At 31.0% G+C, this 16,002-nt stretch overlaps 2 long non-coding RNA genes across 2 annotated transcripts; both read left to right on the forward strand.

The window, feature by feature from the left end:
- The first annotated feature begins 11,227 nt into the window (after window positions 1-11,227).
- On the forward strand, window positions 11,228-12,489 carry LOC148771597 (uncharacterized). Its single transcript, XR_016030485.1, has 2 exons — window positions 11,228-11,476; window positions 11,945-12,489. It is a non-coding gene; the product is annotated as an uncharacterized LOC148771597 (long non-coding RNA).
- Window positions 12,490-13,809: 1,320 nt separating this feature from the next.
- LOC148771598 (uncharacterized) lies at window positions 13,810-14,683 on the forward strand. Its single transcript, XR_016030232.1, has 2 exons — window positions 13,810-14,247; window positions 14,463-14,683. It is a non-coding gene; the product is annotated as an uncharacterized LOC148771598 (long non-coding RNA).
- The last annotated feature ends 1,319 nt before the right edge of the window (window positions 14,684-16,002 follow it).

A 16,002-nucleotide genomic window follows, 5' to 3' on the forward strand; every position in this document is an offset into this window, starting at 1 on the left:
ACTTAAAAAAAAAAACACAATTCCCTCAAACCACTTTCAAACCATGGTTCGTGCATGAGCATTTCGTATTCCCTAACACGAAATGGATGGAAGCATTCGTGCAAAGAAGCATGAAATAATGTTTTGGAAACCATACATTTTTTTTTTGTATTTCACGTAAATTTACACGAAACTCAAGCTTGTGTTTCGTGTTGTTTTACACAAAACACAAGCTTGAGTTTTGTTTAAGTTTACGTGAAATCACTGATTTATTTATTTTTAATTACTTCATTTTTTACACTCAAATAAGTACAAAAGAATAACAACAAACTTAAGTAAACTGAAATACAAATACAAATACACATAAAAATACAAATTAAAATAAAGCTATATTTCGTAAACTACGGACCAGACTTTAATATATTAACTATGTACACATATTTATAAGACATTGCATAGTATTCATAACAAAAAATATGTATTGCATAGAAAAAATCTACATCCAAATTACACAAGTTAAATGGTTAACATCCTTAAATTAAAATTTAATAGTAAATAGACCAATTTTTTAACACAATAAAAGCAAAAAAAATAGTGTTAAAAGAGTATGATTTATCATCATTTCATTTGTAATATTCATCAATGTAATCATAAGTATTATTAGATAGAATGATTATGAAAAAAAAAATCAAGATCTAATAATAACTCATTTAGGAGATTAATTGATGTCAAAAACGATATATATATATATATATATATATATATATATATATATATATATATATATATATATATATATATATATATATATATATGTCGCACGGCCGTCCGGGTGGTCGAGGTGGCGCAGTGAAGGAAGTTTAATTACACAAGGAAACCTGCCCTATTATATTTTTGCACCCTATTTAAAGGCCAAGAGCACACAATTAAATCATCTATCTTTTATCTTTGAATCTTTTAACTTTCATCTTTCTACACGCGATCAAGGAGCACAAGAACGAAGACGAAGACTTGACGAATCTTCATCATAGTTCTCCTCTTTTATTGTTATTCATAGCTTTTATGGTTTTTCATATTTTTATTATGCTTTTCGTAGAGAACATGAGTAGCTAAGTTTTTATTCTAGGATTTTATTGGAACCCTATGTGGTAATTCGAACCTCTTTTTCTACTTTTATGCAAGTTTAATTCTTCGATTATTTCTTCTATTTTGATCTTATTTAACGCATGAACGTAGCTAATTTATGTTGCTATGTGTTATTGTTAGAATTGATTGACATATCGTTATAATAATTAGAACAGGGATAGAAGAGCCTTCGAGTAGTTTTTCACCGAATGCGTGTGTTGATTGCATGTATTATCGTAGACATACAGATAATACCTTAGGTAGCCGTTTTCGAGACTTGTTATTTAATGCTTTATTTATACTAGGTTTGCATAGACATATAGTGAATCTTTTATGAATAATAGACTTATAATACAGCGACAGCTGGTTATGAGTAATTTCGTGTCTTGGGTTAATAATCGGGAATCATAACTTGCATGATAGAAGATTAATTGGGTGAAGAATTATCGCATAGGGGGAAGATAAAATCCTAGATCCGTTTTATATTGATATTTTCTCTTGTTTAATTGCTTTCTTAATTAGTTTAATTTATTTAGTTAATTAATTTGACAAACTTGCGAAGGCTGAATAAAAATCGTAATTGTTAAAATTTGGTACTTAGGATTAAGTAATTTGCGTATTCCCTGTGGGATCGACATCCGACTCTCACGAGTCTACTTTACTACTTGTTTGCGATACGTGCACTTGCGTGTTGGTATTTAGCACCCAACAATATATGATAGTAATCCCATGCCTAAAGGAAGCAAGGTGAGGATAGAAGAAGGCAACCTGCCACCAAGTAAGCCCCTCTTTCTCCTTGTCGGTCTAAGTAGTCTTAGATATTCTATCAAGCTTGACTAGACCTAGAAGAGTCGGCTACTTAGCTTAGACGGACACAATTTCGGACCTTTGTATTGTGGAGATATATGTACATATCTTTATTGAATCTTTGTTGCCCGATTCTTCGAAGGCGGGTCAACCTCAGGAATCCCAGGGGGCCAATCCCTAGTTTCATGTTTGATCCTCTTTCTGGTTCATCCCACGAAGCTAGAACGGGTTCAGTGGCCGCTCCTGCTTGACCTCAGATTATGTCTTTCGTAACGTCAAGTAATTGGATAATCTCGACACCTGGCGCATCTGTTATGGTCTCTCATTTTTCCGTTTATTTCTATTTCTATCCCGGTTAGATCATGGGATGACTCCTCGAATCCTTTGATTTCTTTCATCTCTCTGACAATGGGCTTTTGCCAATCAATATCTTCTGACTTTCTCAAATGAAGGTCGTCTTCGGATTTGACTTCACTTGCTGGGTCCCTTCCTCAGTCAAAGACTGGGGCCAGATTAGTAATCTATCAATCCACCGTGGCTTTCTTTCTCCAACTTCTTAGCCCCGATCTTGGGGATTTCCTAGTGACCAAATTGATATTTCCGTGATAGCTTGTGATTCCTGAAAGACGGGCAGTAGACTGACTTGCTGATGGCAAAAGGACTTGAAGAGTGAGGGCTTTCTCGATTCTCTATTAAAGATAGAATGAGAAGTTGATCCCCGGCCGATTCCATTTCCTTAGGCAGGCTGAGGTCGATACTCTTTCGCGCTTGGTGGCATCTTTCTGTCATATCGTGAGGGCTTCGGGTTCATAATGTTCTCAATCAGAAATGAAAGATGAGATGCAGCCACCCATGCTCATGAAGGTCAAAAGTAAAGTCGCTATCTCATATTCCCCCGCTAAAGCGGGTCTCTTTTCTAGTCTTCCCTCTTTGCTTGCCAGTCATAGCAATAGTAGAAACTTCTTCCCCTCGTCCGTCCCCTCGGTCACTCCATTCCTGTCCCGATGATAGAATATCATAAGATAACTAATGGAATCTTCCAACTTCAAATAGCGTATAAAAGAGTGATTTTCCCAGGTTCGAAACTGATCGTAGTAGAAGTAGAGGTGGCAGGGCTAGGCCAGACTTTGAGAAGTCATAAATGCGGCTAATCAAAAAGCTCGACACTCACCTGATAGGATCTTTTTCACTTGAACTATGCTTCAAACATCAACTGAGATAACATCAACCAATCCGGGAATATAGTTCTGAGGGCTTAGCGATCAGAGAAGCGTAGCAGCATCGGCAGAGGAGAACTGAATGCCACTTCTGAGACTAAAACCCCTCTTTGCTTTGATGAAGAAATCTATCAAGAAGGATGACTAGGACTAGCCTTTCTTGGCTTTGTTTCTAGGATCGGAATACAACTCAAACCAAGTGAGCGGCTCGGGATAGAAAGGTTCCAAGAGCTTAGTGGAAAGGTCAAGTGTGAAGCGCTAGTTCCATGCCTTCTACTTAGGAAAGCCCTCAATCTTCAAGCATTGTGCCCAGCGTTGATGAATCTTCTATCAGGTTTGATTTCGACCCTGATGAACCTGGCACCTCTCTTTCAGAAAGCCAGAAAGCAGAAGCTAAGGAAAAGGCATTGGATGGGTCGACACCGTCAGTCAGGAAGATGCTTTCCCACCCAATCGACCGAAGCATTGGCTAATATGTTCACCCTTTATACCGACCAGCTGTGGTAGGACATCAGGATTTGCTGCACATCGCTAATAATAGGCCTCAGACTGCGATCTGTAGACGACTTTTGACTATGAAAAGCTTGAAAGACCTGAGATGAATATGTTTTCATACATATAAAGATAAGATAGCTGTAGAGAAAAATCCAGGTCAGAACCTTTCCTAAGTGTAAGTGCATGAGCCTCCGCCATGTCCACCGAAAAAAGGGCGTAAATAGACCCTATTCCAGTTATGAGTAGCCCAGTCAGATCTATACCCACCACTCCAATGTTTTCTTTGTGATAACCTGGTTAGAGAACCGCATCAACATGAATCTTAAAAGAACCCATCTCAGGCGGATGCCAATTCAGCTCCACTTCTTCTTGGTGGGACTAGATCGAAAGGGCGGCCGTTATGAGCGGTACGTTTCAACCAATTAAACTATAAGCCCTTACGGATCTCTACATGCAATTCGCTCACTTAGGGAAGAGCGGATGGAAAGAGGAGGCCTTTGCTCTATCTGCTTCCTCTTCCCAGGAATGAACAATTGGATCAAAAAATGTTCTATTTTGTGGATTATTGTTTATAGATAGATATAGAATATTATTATTATTATTATTATTATTATTATTATTATTATTATTATTATTATTATTATTATTATTATTATTATTATTATTATTATTATTATTATTATTATTATTATTATTATTATTATTATTATTATTATTATTATTATTATTATTATTATTATTATTATTATTATTATTATTATTATTATTATTATTATTATTATTATTATTATTATTATTATTATTATTATTATTATTATTATTATTATTATTATTATTATTATTATTATTATTATTATTATTATTATTATTATTATTATTATTATTATTATTATTATTATTATTATTATTATTATTATTATTATTATTATTATTATTATTATTATTATTATTATTATTATTATTATTATTATTATTATTATTATTATTATTATTATTATTATTATTATTATTATTGTTATTGTTATTGTTATTATTGTTATTATTATTATTATTATTATTATTATTATTATTATTATTATTATTATTATTATTATTATTATTATTATTATTATTATTATTATTATTATTATTATTATTATTATTATTATTATTATTATTATTATTATTATTATTATTATTATTATTATTATTATTATTATTATTATTATTATTATGATTATTATTATTATTATTATTATTATTATTATTATTATTATTATTATTATTATTATTATTGTTATTGTTATTATTGTTATTATTGTTATTATTATTATTATTATTATTATTATTATTATTATTATTATTATTATTATTATTATTATTATTATTATTATTATTATTATTATTATTATTATTATTATTATTATTATTATTATTATTATTATTATTATTATTATTATTATTATTATTATTATTATTATTATTATTATTATTATTATTATTATTATTATTATTATTATTATTATTATTATTATTATTATTATTATTATTATTATTATTATTATTATTATTATTATTATTATTATTATTATTATTATTATTATTATTATTATTATTATTATTATTATTATTATTATTATTATTATTATTATTATTATTATTATTATTATTATTATTATTATTATTATTATTATTATTATTATTATTATTATTATTATTATTATTATTATTATTATTATTATTATTATTATTATTATTATTATTATTATTATTATTATTATTATTATTATTATTATTATTATTATTATTATTATTATTATTATTATTTTTTTTATTATTATTAATCTAATTTAAGCAAGCGGCCCTTTCGCGACTCAAACAGCCGGTACACTTTCCGGCTCGCAACGGCTCAAACGGGTGGGGGCTCTATATTTGCTTGCAATGCCGGCTGTTCGCCTTTAGTTAGAAGTAGAGGGTTTTTTTTCACACAATTTAAAAGAAAGTCATATATATATATATATATATATATATATATATATATATATATATATCCAAGTAAATCAAATAAGAGATTGATAAAAAAATTTACAATAAAAATCTCTTGAATCTATCTCCTATATTAAAATGGGGTTATTTTACATAACCCCCTAACCACCAAATAAACTAGGGATAACCCAAGCCCAAATCATCCTTTGACATACCCCCCTGGAGAAGGGAAAATACTATACTACCCTTATATGCAATTTTTGGCCAAACTGCATTCAGCATTTCTGGTACTGTATTTATCATTTTCGCTGATTTATTTATTATTATTATTTTTTTTTTATTTTTTTTATAAATAATAATAAACCTGTTTGTTAAATGTATATATATATATATATTTTTTAAATTTAATTTTTTTAATTTTTTATTTTTTTTAATTTTCAAAATAATATGTTTGCTGTACTGAAAATAAACTACATGTAACTATAGTACCTATAGTAATTCGTAGTTATGTTCGTTTTTTCCCCATATTTTCAGTCGATCAATTGTATACACACACAAATACTGGCTTATACAAAAGAAATTCATAAACCCCAATAAAAATTTACGAATGTCAATATTTTTTTATAAATCACATCAGAACCAAAAAAAATAAAAAATTGAAAATACACAAATATATGCATATATAACTACATGTTACTATATATGTATAGTAATGTATAGTAATGTATACAGTTTGTCAAACACTGCTTCACATGTGACTTCAACCAAATTTTTTTACACCTTCAAGGAGAGGATCAATGGCTTTCATAAGCTGCAATTGCAAAATCAAAACAAAAAAATATTACTTAGTTGCAAATCAACAAAATTTGAAGAAACATCAAAACACTCAAAAATCAACAAACACTCGGAGATCGAGAGATAGAGAGAGCGGTTATTGCTGGGAAATGCTACAAATTTTAAATCAAACATACAGTGAATCCTCACCCCCCCTCGCCTCCTACCAAAACCCTAGGTGCCGCTACTAACCATCCACAGTTTCGCGCACCCACAAATGCAAAAAATTATAGAAATAAATCTGTAAACATAAAAATAAACAAAATTACCATCAAAATACAGATCTCGACGAGAGGAATCCAACGGTGGGTAGCCCGTCAAATTTCGACTGGTGGAACACAAAGAACACCTCCGGCAAGACCATCGTCGTCGAATGAAAAAAAATTATAGAAACAGATATGCGCTCCAAACTGAATGAAATCACCACCAAAAGAGAGAGCCCGACGAGAGGAATCCAACGGTAGTTAAACCATCGAATTCCGACCACCGGAGAGAGAGTTATGGCTCTGGGAAGCAATTTCACCGGTGGGAGGTTTGTGGAGGAGGGATTTTGAATCTGGGAGAAGAAGAGAGACCGAAATGTGAGTGTCTAGGGTTTAAAACTGATTTTAAAAGGGTATTATAGGTACTTCAGAGGGCCCCAGGGGGGTATGTCAAAATATTTTCGAAATTAGGGGGGTTTCCCTTAGAGTGTAATCCACTTGGTAGTTAGTTCTATATAATTTGAGAGTGAGGGGGGTCTACAAAATAATCCCAATTAAAATATAGGCACTATTTGACAAAACTAGGGGTGTGCGCGGGCCATAAACCCGCGGGTTCTATGAAAACCCGCACTCGTCCCGTCAAACAACGGCTCTTGATTTTGAAGAACCAAACTTGTGAGTTTTCAACGGGTTTACGATAGGCGGGTCCATGGCGGGTTTGTAGTAGGACCCAACCTTTACGGGTCGAAACCCGTTATCGTCTAAACCAATTTTTTTTTTATATAATTTATAAGTTTTACGAGAGAATGATTAGAAACTAAAATGAATAACCTAAAATCTTAAATTGAAACCAAACATAAATAATGTAAATGTCAAGAGTAAATAAAAATTAATATAAAACTAAAAATAACTAATTCAGAACTTAAAAGACAGAATTTAAATAAAATAAATATAGCATTTTCAAGCATAACCAATGCTATTCAGCTACATTCAACACCATTTTTTTCCTTTTCCTTTTTTTTTTTTTTTTTTTTTTTTTTCTTTTCTGTCGTGTGTTTATCGTTGTTTATATATGCTTTTTTTTTTCCTACATTTTCTTAGAGATTTTCATAATCTTTGTAGCTATTACTTCCACAGTTATAGTTTAGTTTATTTATGTATTTGATACACTAGAGATATTTTATTTATTCATTAATATTATTAATTTATTATACTAAATAATGTAAACAAAACGACGTCGTTTTGTATGGCGGGGCGGGACGGGTTTCACGGGTATTAAAAAAAATTGAACTCGTCTTAGACCCAAACTCACGGTTCTTCACCATTTTAGGATCCAATCTTATGGATGGATCTATCCGTCCGGTCCCAACGGGACGGTTTTTCACGGGTTTGACGGGTGTAGTGGGTTGATGGGTCCGACTTGCTCACCCCTAGACAAAACCCCTCATTCAATTTCTTAAGAGGGCTAAACCAATTTTTAATCTTTTTACCCCACCTCCCCCCTAAAAATACGTCATTTACCTCTATTATATTTAAAAATACAGAAATAAATTTTTATATGTAATATAACCCCAAATTTAAATTTCATATTTGATATAGTCTTGTGATTTGCAATTATTTATATATTTTTTTCGTTTTTAATTTCGATTTTTTTTTAAAATAAAATTTTGTTTTTTAATTTTTTTAATATCTTTTTGGTTTTAAATAGTTTTTTTTAAATATACTATTTTTTCCAACAAGTTTAGCAAATCGAAATCTACTACATACTTATCGAAATCCACTATTTAATTAATGTAATCCACTATGCATTTTTTTTTTATAATTTCTTGTTTTTTTTTTTAATTTCAGTTTAAAAAAAATCCAGTAGGTTTACCAAAAAATGAAATCGGCTACATACTCGTCAAAATTTATCGACAATCACTAAATATATATATATATATATATATATATATATATATATATATATATATATATATATATATATATATATATATATATATATATATATATATATATATATATATATTCCCTTTGATGTCAATTTTGATCCCAAAAATTTTAATCTCTAATTTTGGTAGAAAAATGTGATAATTAAAAAAATAATCGATAAATGGATTTCTGCAAAAATGGAGATCAAATTCTGCCCACATAATAAATTAGCAATGAACTAATTAAAGTATGGGTTTTTTTGCAAAAACCACCTCTGTGTAATTTTGCATTGCTAAAAAAGCCCCCATATTAAAACAATTAGCACATAACCCCCTCTGAAAGTTAGTCAAGGGCAAAAAGGACTTTGCGAGCTCAATGTGTAATGCACTCGCGGTTTGCGCGATTGTGCATGTGTTTTTCGACATGAAAAGCCACATATACCCTTTAAATCACAAATGTAGAAAACTACAGATCTACCCCAAACTTTTCAGAAGCCTAAAATAAAGTTTATAGGTTTTTCAATTTAATCCTTAACATTTTCAAAAAAGCCCTCTTTCCAAATCAACCCAAAACCTATCAGATTTTTTTTGGGAAGATTTGACAAAAGCCCCCATTACAGAAGTGTCATTACAATGAGCTTAATTTTTTTTTACATTTTTAAGATAAATCTAAAACAATTTTTATTAATTAAAAATGCTTAATTATCACCATTATACCCCTAATTATTAACTAATATATATTTAATTTTGATATTAAAAGATATATAATATATTTTCCTTGTATATCTTAAATAACACGATCTTAACTAATTCCACGATTCTCGAACATTGATTGCAGATTCCCGCTCATCTCTCTCTCTCTCTCTCTCTCTCTCTCTCTCTCTCAATATGCAATTACATCTTCAGACTGCAAAATTATTCACGCACACTAACTTCAATTTTTGTCCTCCACAAGATCTGGAATATTACAAGCCTTTTTTTATCAGCTGAAAGCATATTCAAGTCTCTTAGACATTTATACACTATCATAAACTGTATTCATAGAGAAATGAAAAGCAGTAGCATCGCAGACACTGCGTTTTTTTAGAGTTATGCTTGGCACTACAGTGATCTGTGGCGGCACTAGGGGTTAATGTTCTTCGATTTACTTTGTAAAGTTATCAACCTAGTAAATATCAGTCTTCAATGGATTATTGAAACCCAACATCTCAAACAGAAGTTATCTTGAGAGAATTGTAGATGTATGAACATGTTTGTTTTGCTTGAACGTTATGTTGTTGTTTATCCGAGCAAGAAAGCGAATATGTAATTATACAGAGTGGTTTTAATGTTTACATAGCTATTATACATAGTGGTCTTCATGTTTACATCGTTGTTATACATAGTGGTTTTCATGTTGACATAGTTGTTATACATAGTGTTTTTCATGTTTACGTAGCTGTTATACAGGGTGGTTCTCATGTTTACATAGTTGTTATACATAGTGGTTTTAATGTTTATATAGTTGTTTATACAGAGTGATTTTCATGTTTATATAGTTGTTCATACATAGTGATTTTCATGTTCACATAGCTGTTATACAGAGTGTTTTTCATGTTTACGTATCTGTTATACATAGTGGTTCTTATGTTTACATAGTTGTTATAAAGAGTGATTTTTATTTTATATAGTTGTTTATACAGAGTGATTTTCATGTTTATATAGTTGTTCATACATAGTGATTTTCATTTTTGTATAGTTGTTTATAGATTGATTTTCATGTTTATATAATTGTTTATACAAAGTAGTTTTCATGTGTCTTCGATTTTCTCGTTCCTGGAATAATTTGGGAATGGCGATAAGCACATGCAAAATAAACGAAGAACAATCATGTAAATTAATTGCAATTTTCAACTAATCGGTTTAAATCAACAAACACAGGACATTAATTAATTTTTGTCGCTGATTTTTAAACCATCTTGTCGTGCTAACGGTTACGAATAACAGTGGCTTCCTAAGCAAATGTGGTTTTAGTCTCTAATTTGTTTCTTCATTAGAACAACAATCTCTGTTGTTGGGTGGGCTTGATGTAAACGGTGGACAAATGATAATTTTCGACTGGACTTAGAGCGTGATTTTGGGGCATAATTGTTAGGAGGATTTTTTTGTGTTGTTAATTAGGCGAGATCAACATTTATCAAATATATTTTTTTTTTTAATTTATTGGTATAGTTATTGAGGCTTATAAGATATTTTAGATTGATTGAATTTATGTCAAATATCAATTACAAAATATAAATTTATCAAGAAGTCAAAGTCTAATAAGGGGGTTTTATTAAATAACTCCTATTTTTTTTTTGGCTCTATACTAACCGTAAAAAGCGTATGAAGGGGTTTTCTCAAATAATCCCTTAAATATAAGGAATTATTTGATAAAACACCCCCATATGCCTTCTACAATTAGTGCAGGTCCATTTTTTTCCCCTCTTTTTGAGATAAATCATAAATTTTATTTATTAACTATTTTAATTATGATATTTCCATAATACCCTTAAGTATTTCCTTGTATAGATCTAATTTTTTAGTTAACAAAACATATAATGTAATATTAAATTATAATAAATCAATTATATCTACCCTAATTCTACCACACGTTTTTTCTCGATTTTTTTTATTTCAACAGGCGCCCCCCCTCTTTTCCTCGACAATAGCAGAGATATCTTCTCCAAATCTCGGTCATCTTTCCCGACGTGAGACCTCCACCGCTTCGTCATCATCACCGCCTTAATGGACCGCCTGCGTCTGCCTTCTTGTCATCCACCATATCAGCCGCCGCGGTTCGTTCATCCTCTAGGGCGGAGATCTCCATATTCCCAGACAACACAGAACGAGCCGGTGTTTTTTTTTGTGATGGGAGCGATGAGATGTACGGGTAATTTGAAAAGTATAGAGAATTTTGATTATTTCGTGTTCTTTTTTTTTTTTTTTTTTTTTTTTTTTTTGCGATGTGATCGACGAGATGTACGGGTAATCTGAAAAGTATGGAGAATGTTGATTATTTCGTGTTCATTTTTTTTTACTTGATTTTTCGGAGCCTTTCAATTTTAATTTAATATTTTTTTTTTCAATAAATGGGAATGCACAGTTTTTATTAATAATTTAATTTAATATCGTATTTCCTTCCATTCGAATGGAGACTCATGTTATGTTCATGAGGGAGAATGTTTAGTCAGTTTCATATGTTTAGTATGTTTTATATGTTTATTTCTCTTTCCAACTTTGTGTAGTGGGTTTGGATGAGATTGTAGTAGATTTAAAATTCTTGATTTGTAAACCGATTTTGTTTTGAATGAATTAAATTTACACGTTGTTGTCTTCTTTTTCTTTCGTTCATGTTTTTGCACAAACGAAGTGATGGCAACAAGTAGGACGAGGTTGGGTGATGCTCGGGTGACTCTACTATTGTCTGTAATGACAATGCTTATTAAAGGCGATTTTTTTTGTGAATTTAGGCAAGATTTTTGTGGGTTTTCTCTTTGTAAAGGAATCTTATGTAGTGGATTTCTATATTTTTGTAGTGGTTTTTGATGAACTTGTAGTGGATTTCAGACAAAATATACCTGCTGCAGGCGCGAGGAATAGAGGAGGGGGTGTCGATGCGCTTACGGTAAATAGTGGTTTTCGACATTATAGTGGATTACGTTAGAGAGATGGGGTTGACAACGCGTACAGTGTATAGTGGATTTCAAATTTAGGCAGTGAATAGTGGATAGTGGTTTTCGTAAATAGTGGTTTTCGAATTCTTACGCAACATTAAATAGTGGATTACGTTAGACGGACATTGAATAGTGGATTTCAGATTCAGGCAGTGAACAGTGGATTACGTTAATTTTTTTTAGATAGTGAATGTTCATAAATTTTGATGTGTACCGTAATAGTGGATTTTAAACTTAGATAGTGAATAGTGAATTACATTAATTTTACAATGGATTACGAAAATTTAACTTATTTTTTTATATTTTTTTTATAATGAATGTCGATAAATTTTGATAAATGTGTATTGGATTTCATTTTTTGGTAAACTTGCCGGAAGTAAAATGATTTTTTAAGAAACTGAAATTTTCAATAAGTTTACATTGAATTTTCGTAATAGATAATGTTAATTATTTAGTGGTTTTCCATAAACTTATAATGAATTTTCGAATTCGTAATAGATAATGTTAATTATTTAGTGGTTTTCGAGAAGCTTATAATGGATTTTCGTAATGAACTACGTTAATACATAGTGGTTTTTCGATAAGTTTATAATGAATTTTGTAATAGAATACATTAATTACATAGTGGTTTTCGTTGATTACATAGTGGTTTTCGATAAGTTTATAGTGAATTTCAATTTGTTAAAAACTTTGTTTTTTAAATCGAAACGGAAAAAGAGAATTTAAAAAAAAAATCAAAATTAAAAATCAATTTTTAATAACGAAAATATAATTTTTAAGAAAATCAAAATTTTATAACTTTCTTATAAAAAAACTTCAGAATAAAAATAAATTAAAAAAAAAAACACAATTTAATCAAAAATTTAAAAAACAATTTCCGCAAAAAAAAAAGGCCAAAATTAAAAACAGAATCAAACAACGTAATTTATTTTAATTGAAACGGTTTGAGATTTTTTGAGAGATTTTGGAGGATTAGGCGGATTTTTAGGGGAGTTGTTTTGAGAAATTAAATTAAACATTAAAATTTGAAAATACACCACAAGGGTAATATAAGTATTTTGCTATGGGATGGAGTTATCCCAAAAGTAGAATTATTAATTGGACTTGTTTCTCTTAGGAAATTAAATAAGGGGTTTTATCTCATATAACCCCTAAATATAATTGGAATTGTAAATTACAATTTCAAGAGAATTTTATTGGACAATTATTATTATTATTATTATTATTATTATTATTATTATTATTATTATTATTATTATTATTATTATTATTATTATTATTATTATTATTATTATTATTATTATTATTATTATTATTATTATTATTATTATTATTATTATTATTATTATTATTATTATTATTATTATTATTATTATTATTATTATTATTATTATTATTATTATTATTATTATTATTATTATTATTATTATTATTATTATTATTATTGTTATTATTATTATTATTATTAAAAAAAAGAATAAAATAGTAATATCCGTAACCGAGAAGGATAAGTACTCTTTTCTGACCCTCCGATCAGATTAATCTGAGCCGTCCACTCATCACCGACTCTTCTATATATACCCATCCCCTCAAACTTCCGCCAGAGTTTGGTTCTGTGTATCTATCATTTCGTCTTCTTAGAGATTATATATGTATCGTATCGTCGTAGCTATGAAACCTGCGCAATTCCATCCAATCAGCGGCGGTTATCCGTTGCATGTTTTTTTCTTTCTCTTTAGCTATATCGTCTGATTTTGGTCCTGATTTGATTTTATTTTGCCGGTCTGAAAATCGGATCGTCATGAATTCGCCGCCGTATCTTTCCGAAGCCGTTTGATTGTGATTCTGAATTGGTTTTCTTTTGGTGATTTTTTTGATTCGGCTGGGTATTTAGGTATGGTGTTCGGTTATGCGATTGGATTGTGTTTTATCTTGCTAGGGTTTGGTAATCGGCTGGTTTGAAAAAGATTCTTCGGCGAAGAAAGCGCTTTAAAAAAAGGTAAAGTTTCTTCCTTTTACATCGCCTTGGATTAAATCTCCTATTTGTCTCATCTGAAGAACCTTCTCTCTGTTCTGCTTGTTAAAATTTGATTCTCCTTATGATATATAAAGTTTCTTTCTCTCTCTCTCACTCCCTCATCCTCCTTATTTCTCTAACTGTAGATCGCACATCTTTTAAATCACTATTTGGTACTTTGTGTTTTGTGGTTTTAGGAAAGGTTTCATCTTTATTTTATGGAGCTAAGTTAATTGTGCAACTACTTGAGCTTATGCACACCTGGATTATGTGGATAGGATCGCCAGAGATCTCGGTTGGATCTGATGACAGGAAGATAATTTATTTTGTGATTTAATTTTCTTATCGATCTTTCTTTTGTTTCTGATTGTGTAATATGTTGGTATATTCTTATGTAATCATCGTCCTTCTCATTCAATTTTCAGATTTCTTGTTTATATGACCATATGTTTTTAAGATTTCCTCTTCTTATTTGGATGATTTTGATACGGCATGTGGTATGATGTTTGGTTATGGCCCCCTATTTTCTCTGTTTTCCGATTGTTTGAGTTTTGATTATGTTCTCTCTCTTCGGTGTTCGATGGTCCTTTGATTTGGTTTTCTTATATGAGATGGTATAGACTTCGACGGATATAGTTAAAATATGATTTTTTTGTAGAAGACAGAGCTCCAAGTTTGACTATTTTCTCCTTATCCTGGTTTTGCTTTTATGACAGTTTTGTGTGAAGTCTTGAGAAGTTTTGTTACCACGTAAGATGTTTGCTCGCAATATGATATTCCTCGACCTTCGGCCGTTGCTTTGGACTGTGTTGTTCCATACATTGTTCAATCTCGCTTTCTCTCCCTCATCCTCCTTATTTTGGACCCTTTGGACAGGATTACCTATTGACTAAGCGGGAAGATAGTTTATTTAGCCGTCCTGCCTGACAGTCTGGCAATACCCTTTTTTTTGTGGCTTAATACTCTCTACATGCTTACAGTCTAATTATCGGGAGCCTCTGTTATATGTTTCTTTTCTTTGCCTTATTGTCTAGGTCTTCTTTGAATGATAATTTATTTGGCAAGGTATTTAGGTTTTCTTTCAATGATAGCATCTTTTCCTCTAAACTTAGAGTGACCTCTCGTGATATGGCGCGAGTAAGGGCCACAAAATGCCCGTAGTTGGTGAGTCTATCCACCACTATCCAAATAGCATCCTTTCTTCTAGACTTAAGAGTGACCTCGGTGATATGGCGCGAGTACGGGCCCGTACTTGGTGAGCCTATGCACCACTATCCAAATAGGATCCTTTCTTCTAGACTTAAGAGTGACCTCCGGTGATATGGCGCGAGTATGGGCCCGTACTTGGTGAGCCTATCCACCACCATCCAAATAACATCCTTTCTTCTAGACTTAAGAGTGACCTCCGGTGATACGGCGCGGGTATGGGCCCGTACTTGGTGAGCCTATCCACCACTATCCATGTAGCATCCGAGACTTAAGAGTAACCTCCGGTGATATGGCGCGAGTATGGGCCCGTACTTGGTGACCCTATCCACCACTATCCAAATAGCATCCTTTCCTTTAGACATAAGAGTGACCTCCGGTGATATGGCGCGAGTATGGGCCCGTACTTGGTGAGCCTATCCACCACTATCCAAATAGCATCCTTTCCTCTAGACTTTAGAGTGACCGCCGGTGATATGGCGCGAGTATGGGCCCGTACTTGGTGAGCCTATCCACCACTATCCAAGTAGC

The sequence above is a fragment of the Erythranthe guttata genome, chromosome 3 (genome assembly GCF_056151865.1).
Source record: "Erythranthe guttata isolate IM_541 chromosome 3, IM_541, whole genome shotgun sequence".
Taxonomy (NCBI): domain Eukaryota; kingdom Viridiplantae; phylum Streptophyta; class Magnoliopsida; order Lamiales; family Phrymaceae; genus Erythranthe; species Erythranthe guttata.